This window comes from Nomascus leucogenys, chromosome 7b (genome assembly GCF_006542625.1).
Source record: "Nomascus leucogenys isolate Asia chromosome 7b, Asia_NLE_v1, whole genome shotgun sequence".
In the NCBI taxonomy this organism is placed as follows: domain Eukaryota; kingdom Metazoa; phylum Chordata; class Mammalia; order Primates; family Hylobatidae; genus Nomascus; species Nomascus leucogenys.
The window spans coordinates 47,257,486-47,270,002 of record NC_044387.1 but is presented as its reverse complement, the minus strand read 5'-3'; the positions used below and the strand labels follow the sequence as shown (position 1 = coordinate 47,270,002).

At 43.5% G+C, this 12,517-nt stretch overlaps 1 protein-coding gene and 1 pseudogene across 4 annotated transcripts in view; one reads left to right on the top strand and one right to left on the bottom strand.

The window, feature by feature from the left end:
- DGCR2 (DiGeorge syndrome critical region gene 2) overlaps positions 1-12,517 on the bottom strand; it is an 84,353-nt gene that overhangs the window by 33,480 nt on the left and 38,356 nt on the right. The window lies entirely within an intron of this gene.
- On the top strand, positions 9,448-10,485 carry LOC100579816 (annotated as a pseudogene). The gene has a single exon (XR_004030959.1). The product of XR_004030959.1 is annotated as a 60S ribosomal protein L29 pseudogene (transcript).

The following is a 12,517-nucleotide window of genomic DNA, read 5'->3' as shown; positions in this document are numbered from 1 at the left end:
CCTTTCTTTTTTCCATCATGCATCTTCATATCCAAATGCTCACATTCATCCCCTCACCCCCACGTTTATTCAATGCCCATTCTGGGCCCACCATGGAAACCTGCCAGCACAGACACAGGCCTTTGCCAGCAAGAAGGGGAAGGGCTTGGTTGTCAAGATGATGCTGATGTCAGACAGTGTCCTGGGGGAGAGTCTGGGGACCAGGCTGGGGAATGTGCATAGCACAGGACAGAACCCTTACAGACCTCTCAGGCCTGCCTCTGACGGTAGAGAATGTCCCTCTTCCTGCGGAAGGCCAGCCTTTGGTAAGCTGGGGGGCCCCTTCCACCTCCACCCGGGACCCGAGCAGCCCTGCCTCACAGCCTAGCTGGGGACCTGGTGCAGGGGTCACTGTAGCACCCAGAGCCACATCTGCTCCGACTCTGGGCCCCATGACCTGTGCAGCTCGGAGCACATGTGCCCCTCCTGCCTCCAGCACCACTGGAGTGCCAGGCTGCTGCTTCCCCAGCACAGGAACACACTGGAGAGCAAGTTCAACAAGGAAACAGAATCAGGGAGAACACCTACAATACCACTCCACAGACTATTTATTCACAAATTACTTTTTGTCACAAAAAGGGAAAGAAATATTCACAATAGTGATGAAACTTAACATCACCAATAATGAGACAAAATGACCTTGGGCCTCGTGATTTGATAATTTATGACTTACATAGTATTGCTACCTAAAAAAAAAAAGTATCACCTGAAGCTAATCCTGAAGAAAGAGACAAGTCCAAATTGAAGGCCATTCTACAGAACAACTGACCTGGACTCTTCAAATACAGCAATGTCATGAAAGACGCCCAAAGCCCCCTGCAAAAGAGGGCTGGGAATACTTCGAGATTAAAGAACAAAGCAATACAGCAATAACATACTTACATAATCCTTGAATAAATCTTGAATTAAAAGGGGAAAGAAACCTGTAAAGGATGTTCTGGGGATAATGAAAAGAGTCTGAATATGAATTATACAGAATAGTACTACAGTAAATTTCTTGCATGTGCAAAGGCTTCTGTAGAGGATTGTTCTTGTTTTTCGATGATAATATTTAGGGGTAGAATGTCATAATATCTGTAACCTCTCAAAGGGTTCAGAAGAAAAACACAGAGCAACTGCAGCAGGTGAACCCAGGTAAAGGTGCGGCAGGACACTATCAGCTGGTGAACCCAGGTAAAGGCTACAGGAGTGTTTATTGCACTATTCTTGTGACTTTTCTATAGATCTGAAATTACTCATATTAAAAGGTGGAGGCAGGGACAAGGCAGGTGGACCCACCCAGATTCCTCCCACAACTCAAGCAGTAAACAAATCAAGAGTTAACTGGTAAGAAGATAAAACAGGTGGTGTCTGAGTTAGGGGACACTAGTTCAGCTGAAAATCAGGGTTCTTTACTCAGGGAAGAGAGGACAGATTCCCCATCGCCATTTTTCTTCCACTAAGCTCTCAGAACCCCAGGCTCCAGGCAGATAGGAAATGGTCCTTTATGGAAAAAATCTGACCAGGTCAAGAAGAAAGTCCCCAACAGGAGGAGATTCCCAATGAAACATATCCAGCTGGTTCACCCTCTAGGGAGGCCCATGTGCACAGAGCTTCAAGTCCCTCAGCCACACAGAGCAGAAAGGCAAGGACTACCAAACCTCTGAGGCAGAGACCAAAACCACAGAGGAAAATAGCACAGAAGAAACAAGTACAGAGACAAAAAGTTAAAACCAAAAACAGGCCATTAACATCCTCAGAGTGACAGGTTCTACTGTACTCATGAAACAAGAAAAGGGTGCTATTAAGAAGAAGCATGGGCTGGGCGCGGTGCCTCACGCCTGTCATCCCGGCACTTTGGGAGGCCGAAGTGGGCAGATCACCAGGTCAAGAAATCAAGACCATCCTGGCCAACGTGGTGAAACCCCATCTCTACCAAAAATGCAAAAAATTAGCTGGGCGTGGTGGCACGCACCTGTAGTCCCAACTACTCGGGAGGCTGAAGCAACAGGATCGCTTGAACCCAGGAGGCGGAGGTTGCAGTGAGCTGAGATCGCACCACTGCACTCCAGCCTGGCAACAGAGCAAGACTCTAAAAAATAAATAAATAAAATTAAAAGAAAAAAAGAAAATGCAGACAACACTATCCATCATTACTCGCCTCTGAAAATGTTCTTGTACAAATGAACAGGAGGCCAGGTGCAGTGGCTCACACCTGTAATCCCAACACTTTGGGAGGCTGAGGCAGGAGGATTGCTTGAGGCCAGGAGTTGCAGACCAGCCTGGGCAACACAGCGAGACCCTGTCTCTATGAAAAATAAAAATAAAAATTATTAGCTGGGCATAGTGGCATACACCTATAGTCCCAGCTACTCAGGAGGATGACACAAGAGGACTGCTTGAGCCTAGCTGTTTGAGGCTACAATGAGCTATGACCACACTAGTGCACTCCAGCCTGAGTGAGAGTGAGACCTGTCTCAAAAAAAAAAAAAAAAAAAAAAAAAAAAACTGAACACGACAGCAAACATGAAAACTCATAAAAGATTTGGCAGAAGTTGGCCGGGCGCGGTGGCTCACGCTTGTAATCCCAGCACTTTGGGAGGCCGAGGCAGGCGGATCACGAGGTCAGGACATCGAGACCACGGTGAAACCCCGTCTCTACTAAAAATACAAAAAATTAGCCAGGCGTGGTAGCGGGCGCCTGTAGTCCCAGCTACTCGGAGAGGCTGAGGCAGGAAAATGGCGTGAACCCGGGAGGCGGAGCTTGCAGTGAGCCGAGATTGTGCCACTGCACTCCAGCCTGGGCGACAGAGCGAGACTCCGTCTCAAAAAAAAAAAAAAAAAAAAGATTTGGCAGAAGTTATAGAAACCTACTAAAAGTAAAATAATCAAAGAGATGGAAAACTGCAGAGGAGAAAACAAAAACTGGGAATCAATCCAAGAGCTCCAATTCCCAATAATAAAGAGTTCCAGAAAAAGGCAACAGGGAAGAAAACAGAATAAAACAGAGAACAGGAAAGTGATCCCTTTCCCTAAGCTGTAAGGCATGAGTCTAAGATGAAAAGACCCACTGAGGAGGTAGTGCAATGGTTCAAAAGACACTCAAAATTTCCAGGAAGGAAACAAGTTATGTTCAAAGAATCAAAAATTATGTCACCAGCAACACTGGTGTTGGAGTAAAAATGGAGTAAGCTTAACCTTCAAAATTATGGGAAAAAATATTTCTAGCTTATGATTCTAAAACTAGCCAAACTTATGTGCAAAGGTAAAACAAAGACACTTCAGACATGCAAACAAGGAAACACAAACCTTTGTCTCCCATGTTCCTTTTCCACATAAGTGGGGCAGTACTCCACTAAAATGAAGGAATAAAACAAAACAGGAAAGATATAAAAACCAAACACCAGAGGTCCCAACAGAAGGAGACACACAAGTGAGAGTGACTGATTCTCCCACACTGATGGTGAAGGCGGAAGCTGGCCCAGCAGCACTGACAGGCGAGGACCACCAGGGGCATCTGGGAAAGGAGGGGCCAAAGAACTCTGACTGATAGAGATCTGCAACTGAGGGGACATCAGGAAAGAGGGACTTCTAGGTACTTAAAAAGAAAAGATATATATGAATCTACAGGATTCACACCAAACTGGAAAACGGTTTGGCAATTTCTTAAAAAGTTAAACATGGCTGGGCGCGGTGGCTCATGCCTGTAATCCCAGCACTTTGGGAGGCCGAGGCATGCGATCACTTAAGGTCAGGAGTTCGAAACTAGCCTGGCCAACATGGTGAAACCCTGTCTCTACTAAAAAATACAAAAATTAGCCGGGTGTGGTGGCATGCGCCTGTAATCCCGGCTACTCAGGAGGCTGAGGCAGGAGAATCGATTGAGCCTGGGAGGTTGCAGTGAGCTGAGATCGTGCCACTCCACTCCAGCCTGGGCCACAGAGCAAGATGAAAAAAAAAAAAGTGAAAACAAAATGTTGTGCCAACAAAAAGGAAATGGAGTGCTCCTGCATGGCCCAGCTAGGAGCAGCACTGAAAGCAGGCAAGACCTCACAAAGCACAGGGCCCAGACTCACCCACCAGGCTTAGGGAAGAACCAGCAGAGAATGCCTAAAACCACGGAATTTAAAGACACACAGATAAATACCAAATGAAACAGCTAAAATAATGTTTGCCTTGAAAATTAAAGGGGTTCATTGGGTTTGCTATTAAAAAAAAAAGACAGAACCATTTGAATATTCAAATTGTATGCATAAGTAACTTGAATAAAGATAAAACTAAAAATTTGAAGTAGACAATCAAAATCAGTTCCTCTTCAGATCTGGGAGGCCCCACCCCACCTTTTTTTTTTTACATCAGAGCTGCCGCTGAGGCATCTACTGCTGTGATTCCTGATCCTTTTATTGTGACCCAGGTTTCCCGCTAGAGGGTTTGATGTCCTCTGCATTACCAACATGCTGCAGCTGCACAAGGAGGTAATCTGTACAGGCCTTTTTTAAATTATTGTGCCAGTCCCTTCCAATCCAAGGATGCAATCTTTCATTTCTGGGAAATTTTCTTATGTAACTTCCTTGCTAATTCCCTCCTCCCCCATCTCCTCTATTTTCTTTTAAGGAATTTGTATTAATCAGATATTGGATTTTCTGAACTCATTTTTAACCACTGTAGTTGGGCCGGGCGCAGTGGCTCACACCTGTAATCCCAGCACTTTGGGAGGCCGAGGCAGGCAGATCACGAGGTCAGGAGATCGAGACCATCCTGGCTAAGACGGTGAAACCCCGTCTCTACTAAAAATACAAAAAATTCGTCGGGCATGGTGAAAATCAGCCGGGCGTGGTGGTGGGTGCCTGTAGTCCCAGCTACTAGGGAGGATGAGGCAGGACAATGGCGTGAACCTGGGAGGTGGAGCTTGCAGTGAGCCGAGATCATGCCACTGCACTCCAGCCTGGGCCACAGAGCAAGACTCTGTCTCAAAAAAAAAAAAAAGAGTGTACAGTTAAGTGGCATTATTAAGTACCTTCACATTAGTTCCATAACTATCACCACCATCCATCTCCAGAACTTCTTTTCATCTTACCAAACAAACTCCGTATCCATTAAACATTACCTCCCAATTTTTCTCTCCTCCCAGCCCCTGGCAACCGCAATTCTACTTCCTGTATCTATGCATTTGAGTATCTTGATAGCACATCTAAATGGAAACATACAGCATTTGTTATTTTGTGACAGGCTTATTTCACTGAGCATAATATCCTCAAAGTCCATCCCTGCTGTACCATGTGTCAGAATTCCTTCCTTTTTAAGGTAAACCATATTCCACTCGATGGATAGACTACCTAGTTGTTGATCCATTCATTTGTGAATGGACACTTGGGTTGCTTCCACCTTTTGGCTACTGTGAGTAATGCTGCTATGAACTTGGGTGTACAAATCTCTCTTCAAGCCCCTGCTTCCAATTCTTTTCAGTCGAACTGCTAAGTCGTATGGTAATTCTACTTTTATTTTATTTTTTGAGACGGTCTCGCTCTGTCGCCCAAGCTGGAGTGCAATGGCATGATCTCGGCTCACTGCAACCTCCGTCTCCCAGGCTCAAGCAATTCTCCTGCCTCAGCCTCCCCAGTAGCTGAAATTACAGGCGTGCGCCATGACGCCCAGCTAATTTTTGTATTTTTAGTAGAGATGGATTTCACCGTGTTAGCCAGGATGGTCTCGATCTCCTGACCTCCTGATCTGCCCACCTTGGCCTCCCAAAGTGTTGGTATTACAGGCGTGAGCCACCGCACCTGGCCGGTAATTCTACTTTTAATTTGGGTGGCACTGTCATACTGTTTTAGTAGCTGCACCAGTTCCCATTCCTAACAACACTGCAGAGGGATTCCACTTTCTCTAAATCCTCGTCAACACTTGTCATTTCCTGTTCAACAGCAGACATCTAATGGCTGTGAGCTATTTCACTGCTGTTTTGATTTGCATTGCTCTAATCATTAATGTGCTTATCAGTCATTTGTTTATCTTCTTTGGAGAAATGTCTACTCAAGTCTTTTGCACTTTTTTTCTTTTTTTTGAGATGGAGTCTCGCTCTCTCTCCCAGTCTGAAGTGCAGTGGTGTGATCTCAGCTCACTGCAAGCTCTGCCTCCAGGGTTCACGCCATTCTCCTGCCTCAGCCTCCCGAGTAGCTGGGACTACAGGCGCCCGCCACCACGCCTGGCTAATTTGTTGTGTTTTTTAGTAGAGACGGGGTTTCGCCATGTTAGCCAGGGTGGTCTCGATCTCCTGACCTTGTGATCTGCCCACCTCGGCCTCCCAAAGTGCTGGGAATACAGGCGTGAGCTGCCGCGCCCAGTCCTTTGCACATTTTTTAACCAGGATATTTATTATTATTGAGCTGTGGGAGTTATTTTTATGTTTTAAATATTAACCCTTACCAGATACGAGTTTCAAATGTTTTCCATTCCATAGGCTGCCTTTTCACTCTGTTGAATGTTTCTTTTAATTAATAGAAGTTTTAAATTTTGATGTAGCCTAATTTATCTATTGTTTCTTTTGTTGCCTGTGATTTTAGTGTCTTATGTAAGAAATCATTGCCAAATCCAATGTCATGAAGACTTTATTCTGTTTTTCTAGGAATTTTATAGTTTAAGGTCTTAAGTTTAAGCTTGATCCATTTTGGGTTAAGTTTTGTATATCATTAGCTAAGGGTCTAACTTTATTCTTTTGATTTGTATGTCCAGTTTTCCTAGCACAAAAGACACTTTTTCCCTCACTGAATGGTAACGGCATCCTTGTGGAAAATAATTTGACCACTGTATGCAAGGACTTATTGCTAAGGCTCTGTATTCTATTCCATTGGTCTATACGTCTGTCTTTATACCAGTACTACAATGTTTTGATTACTGCAGCTTTGTAGTAAGGTTTAAAGTCAGGAATTATGAAGCTTTCATATTTCTTCTTCTTTTTCAAGACTGTTCTGGCTCTTTGGAGTCTGCTGAGATTCTATGAACGTTAGGATAAATTTTTCTATTTCAGCAAAAAAAAAAATTTGTTGGCATTTTAATAGGGATTGAATCTGTAGATTGCTTTAGGTAATGGTCACATCTTACGTCTTGCATGAGCATGGCACATCTCTCCATTTATTTTTGTCTTTTTTTTTTTTTTTTTTTTTTTTTTGAGACAGTGTCTCACTCTGTCGCCCAGGCTGGAGTGCAGTGGTGCAATCTCAGCTTACTGCAATCTTCACCTTCTGGGTTCAAGAAATTCTCCTGCCCCAGCCTCCTGAGTAGCTGGGACTACAGGTGCACCTCACCACATCCAGCTAATTTTTGTATTTTTAGCCAAGACAAGGTTTCGCCATGTTGGCCAGGCTGGTCCTGAACTCCTGACCTCAAGTGATCCACCCGCCTTGGCCTCCCAAAATGCTGGGATTACAGGTGTGAGCTACCGCGCCCAGTGTCTTTAATTTCTTTTAACATTTTGTAGTTGTCAGTGTTTTAAGTCTTTCATGTGTACTTAAGAATATTCTTAAGTACAGATAGACCTCCAACTTATGATAATTTGACTAAAAAATTTTTCGACTTTACAATAGGTTTAAGACATAAATCTGTTATAAGTTGAGGAATATCTGTATTTTATTCTTTGTACTATTACTGTAAATGGAATTATTTTCTCAATTTCCTCTTCAGATAGCTGAGTTAGTGTACATAAATATAAATACAACTGATTTTGTGTTTTGACTTTGTGTCCTGCAATTTTGCTGAATTCATTTATTAGTTCTAACCACGTTTCTGTGAAATCTTTAAGGTTTTTATATATAAAATCATGTCGTCACACATACAAACAGGGATAACTTTACTTCTCCCTTTCCAATTTTGATGGCTTTCTCTTCTTAATTCATTACTGTGGGCAATTAACTCCAATACTATGGTGAATAAAAGTGGTGAAAGCAGACATCTTGTCTTGTCTCTGATCTTAGCGGAAAAAGCTTTCAGTCTTTGACCACTGATTGATTTTAGTTTGCTGAGACATCCTTGCATTACACTTGGTCCCAGCCTTTTGATAGACTGCTAAACTTGGTTAACTTGGTTTTGCTAGTATTTTGTTGAGGATTTTGCATCAATATTCACAAAGGATATTGGTCTGTAATTTTCTAGTAGTATTATTGTCTGGCTTTGGTATCAGGGCATGTTAGAGTCACAGAATGAATTCAGTTGAGAAGGACTGATGTTAATTCTTCTTTAGATGTTTGGAGAATTCATCAGTGAAGCCATGTGGTTCGGACTTTTCTTTGTTGAGAGGTTTTTGATTACTGATTCAATCTCCTTATTAATTATAGTCCTATTCAGATTTTCTATTTCTTCATGATTCAGTCTTGGCAGGTTGTATGTTTCTAGGAATGTGTCCGTTTCATTTAGGTTAAGCAATTTGTTAATGTACAATTCTTAACAGTATTCTCTTACAATCCTGGCATCAAGTAATCCTCCCACCTTGAACTCCCAAAGCACTGAGATGACAGGTATGAGCCCAGCCCAAAATCCAAAACTCTTGAGTGCCAGCCAACGTTGTACTCAAAGGAAATGCTCACTGGAGCATTTCGTATTGGGGGTGTTCAACTGCTAAGTATAATGCAAATATTCCAAAATCAGAAAAAAATCCAAAATCCAAAACACTTCTGGTCCCAAACATTTCAGTTAAGGGATACTCAATCTGTATTTTGAATGTGGCTTTTTCTTGATTAGGCATTTTCTTAGCTGGGCTAAGAAACCTCTGACTGTTTTCCAGAGCTTCTATAAAGTTATCCCATCTAGTCCCCAGTTGCTTATTAATGTTTCTATGGTGGAACGAGAACCTGGAGCTTCCTAGACTGCCATTTTACCAATGTCAGAATACATTTTTTTAAGTTTTATTACATGAATAAAACAACTGCTAATTGAGGGATTACTGTGTGCTACATTCTTGTCTAACCCCTTTATATGTAGCATGTAATTTAATCCTCACAACAACCCCAAGTGACAGGCACTATTATTTTCTCCATTTTACGGATGCAATTTGCCCAAAGGATCACAGCCAGTAAGTGGTGAAAGCAGGGGAGCAGCCCCAGTCTCTGGTTCAAGCCCCCACATTTAACCACGATATGACATACAGCAGAGTTGGCTGCCTCAGGCCACTTTGCTGTGGCCCTTCTGGTCTGGGGTGCTTTGTTCAGAGTCTGGCGAATATCCACAGTGGATGTTTTCTTCTAGATCTGGTCAGCACTGGTTGTCTTTCATCCTAAGAGGAAGGTGACCCAGCTAGCCAGAGGCTCTGTGAGCACTAGTGGGCTAGACGCTTGTCAGGGACCACGGTGGGAGAGCTAGTCTTTCAGTTGGAAACCTTCCATTATGTTGACACTTTTCTACCTCTTGTATGAAGTGCCAGTGTCTCCAGGAAAGACTCCTCCAATCTCCTGTCTGGGAAAACACCTGGCTGCTGACATCTGGGGAGCAGGGCAGAAGATAGGCCTGAGCATCCTACTTGTCACTACAGAGAATTTCTCTTAATTCCTCTATTTTCAACCTCCACGACTCCCCTCTGTTGTACCTGGTGTCACTTATTTTGCAGACTTTAAGTGCTGTCTAATAGGAACACAATGCAAACCACATTTCAACAAGTAGAAACAAACATGAAATTAATTTTAATACTTTATCTAACCCAATATATTCAAAATACTATTATTGCAACATGGAATCAATATAAAGAAGTATTCATGGGATGTTTTACGTTCTTTTTTTGTACTAGGTCTTTCCTATTTGGTGTGTATTTTACACCTGCTGCACATCTTCCTTCAAAACAGCCACATGTGCTCTTCCGGTTCTAGGCACTTCGGGAGCCACGGCTTAAGGTGCAGACATGGCCAAGTCCAAGAACCACACCACACACAACCAGTCCCGAAAATGGCACAGAAATGGTATCAAGAAACCCCGATCACAAGATACAAATCTCTTAAAGGGGTGGACCCCAAGTTCCTGAGGAACATGCATTTTGCCAAGAAGCACAAGAAGAAGGGCCTAAAGAAGATGCAGGCCAACAATGCCAAGGCCATGAGTGCACATGCCGAGGCTATCAAGGCCCTCATAAAGCCCAAGGAGGTTAAGCCCAAGATCCCAAAGGGTGTCAGCCACAAGCTCAATCGACTTGCCTACACTGCCCACTCCAAGCTTGGGAAGCGTGCTCGTGCCCGTATTGCCAAGGGGCTCAGGCTGTGCCGGCCAAAGGCCAAGGCCAAGGATCAAACCAAGGCCCAGGCTGCGGCTCCAGCTTCAGTTCCAGCTCAGGCTCCCAAAGGTGCCCAGGCCCCTACAAAGGCTTCAGAGTAGATATCTCTGCCAACGTGAGGACAGAAGGACTGGTGCGACCCCACACCCCCGCCCCTGGGCTACCATCTACATGGGGCTGGGGTCCTCCTGTTCTATTTGTACAAATAAACCTGAGGCAGGAAAAAAAAAAAAAAAACAGCCACATGTGACTCATGGCTACTACACTGGACAGTGTCGGTCTAGAAAATCAACTCCTGCGGGGCACAGTGGCTCATGTCTGTAATCCCAGCACTTTGGGAGGCTGAGGGCAGGATTGCTAGAGCCCCGGAGTTCAAGACCAGCCTCGGCAACAGGGCGAGACCTCGTCTCTACAAAAAATTTAAAAATTAGCTGGGCATGGTGGTGTACGCCTGTAGTCTCAGCTACTCAGGAGGCTGAGGTGGGAGGATTGCTTGAGTCCAGGAGTTTGAGGTGGCAGTCAACTGTGGTTTCACCACTGCACTCCATTTGAGCAACAGAGCAAGACTCTGTATAAAAAAAAAAGAAATGAAACCCCACAACTTATGGTAGCAGAAGGAGTCACCCAGTGATGGAAAGTGAAGAAGGGAATGCAGGTGCCAAGAGAGAATTCCACCAATCCCTATCCCATTCCCATGTCTATGCCTGATGCCTGCCACCCTTGGCACTCAGAGCCTTCAAGCACTGAGCCTTTCTGGGAGGCTGCTGGGCAAACTGCTTATTTCTTGTTGTTCTCACTCAAGCAGGCCCATGGTTGCAGCTGCTCTGCTATGCCAAGTCAGTTTAACTCTCCCGTTGGCTTTTCTTTGGAAAGAAAAAAAGCTGTATAATATGTGAAATATTTCAAACATTTCAAAGAATGTATGTAGCACATATGTAAGATTCATAAGCCTAATAATCAAATATAGTTGTGAGCGACCTCCCCACACCGCACTTAGGAATTCAAGCGCCACTTTGCTTCTCCCAGTCTTGTATCCCTCTGTCTCCCCACCAGGAACTAGAATTTTGTGTATCACTGCACCTATTTTTTTCTTTTAGTTTACCACATGTGTATGTATCTATAAGTAATATAACGATCTGTTTTGCTTCTCTATATTGTGCCATATGTCGTTTTTAGCAACTTGCTTTTAGCTGACGTTCTGTTTTCAAGATTCATCCATGTTGCTGCAAAAACCTAACATTCACTACTATTGCTGGTGTATAACATTCCATCATGTGAGCACAGACACTTGGGTTGTTTCCAAGACATATATCAATGGCAAAAATTAAGATGTCTGACAAAACCAAGAGTTGGAGAGGATGTGGATGGCTTGGAATTTTATGTGCTCCTTTACACCCACTCTGGAAAAACTGTACACACAATTTTGCAAGAATTTTTCCAGAGTTTCCCTAAATAGAAATCCTGGATCACAGAAAATAAGAATGTTCAGCTTTGCAAGATAATGTCTCTATTCCAGAGTGGGTGTAAAGAAGCACATAAAATTTCCACACTATCCATATCCTCTCCAACATCTTAATTTTTGCCAGTCTAAGCATCTGTAAAGTGGTATCTCACTGTATGTAGTCTTAGAATACTAACGAGGTTAAATGTTTTTTTCTATGTTTAATCACCATCTATGAAATGCTTTATAGGAGTTCTTTATATACACTCAATTAGAATCCTTATCGTTTATAGGCTGTAAGTGTTGCAAATATCTTCTCTCCACTCTAGCTTGTCTTTTCACAGTCTTTACTGGTGTTTTTTGTCTGTTTGTTTTGGGTTTTGTTTTTCTTTTTTTTGAGACAGGGTCTCACTCTGATGTCCAGTGGTGTAATCTCGGCTCACTGCAGCCTTGACCTCAGGGACTCAGGTGATTCTTCCCACCTCAGCCTACTGACGAGCTGGGACTACAAATGTGTACCACCACATCTGGCTAATTCTTTTTTTTTTTTTTTTTTTTTTTCCATAGAGACAGGATTTCACCAAGTTGCCCTGGCTGGTCTGGAACTCTTGGGCTCTGGCAATCTGCCCACCTTGGCCTTCCAAAGTGCTGGGATTCCTGGCATAAGCACCTTGCCTATGGGTGTCTTTCAATAAACGAGAGATCTTAATTTTAATCTAGCAAATTCAGTCATTTTTATTTTAGAGTGAATATTTTATGTGATTAAGAAAAAGGTGGCCAGAGGCTAGGTGTGGTGGCTCACGCACCTG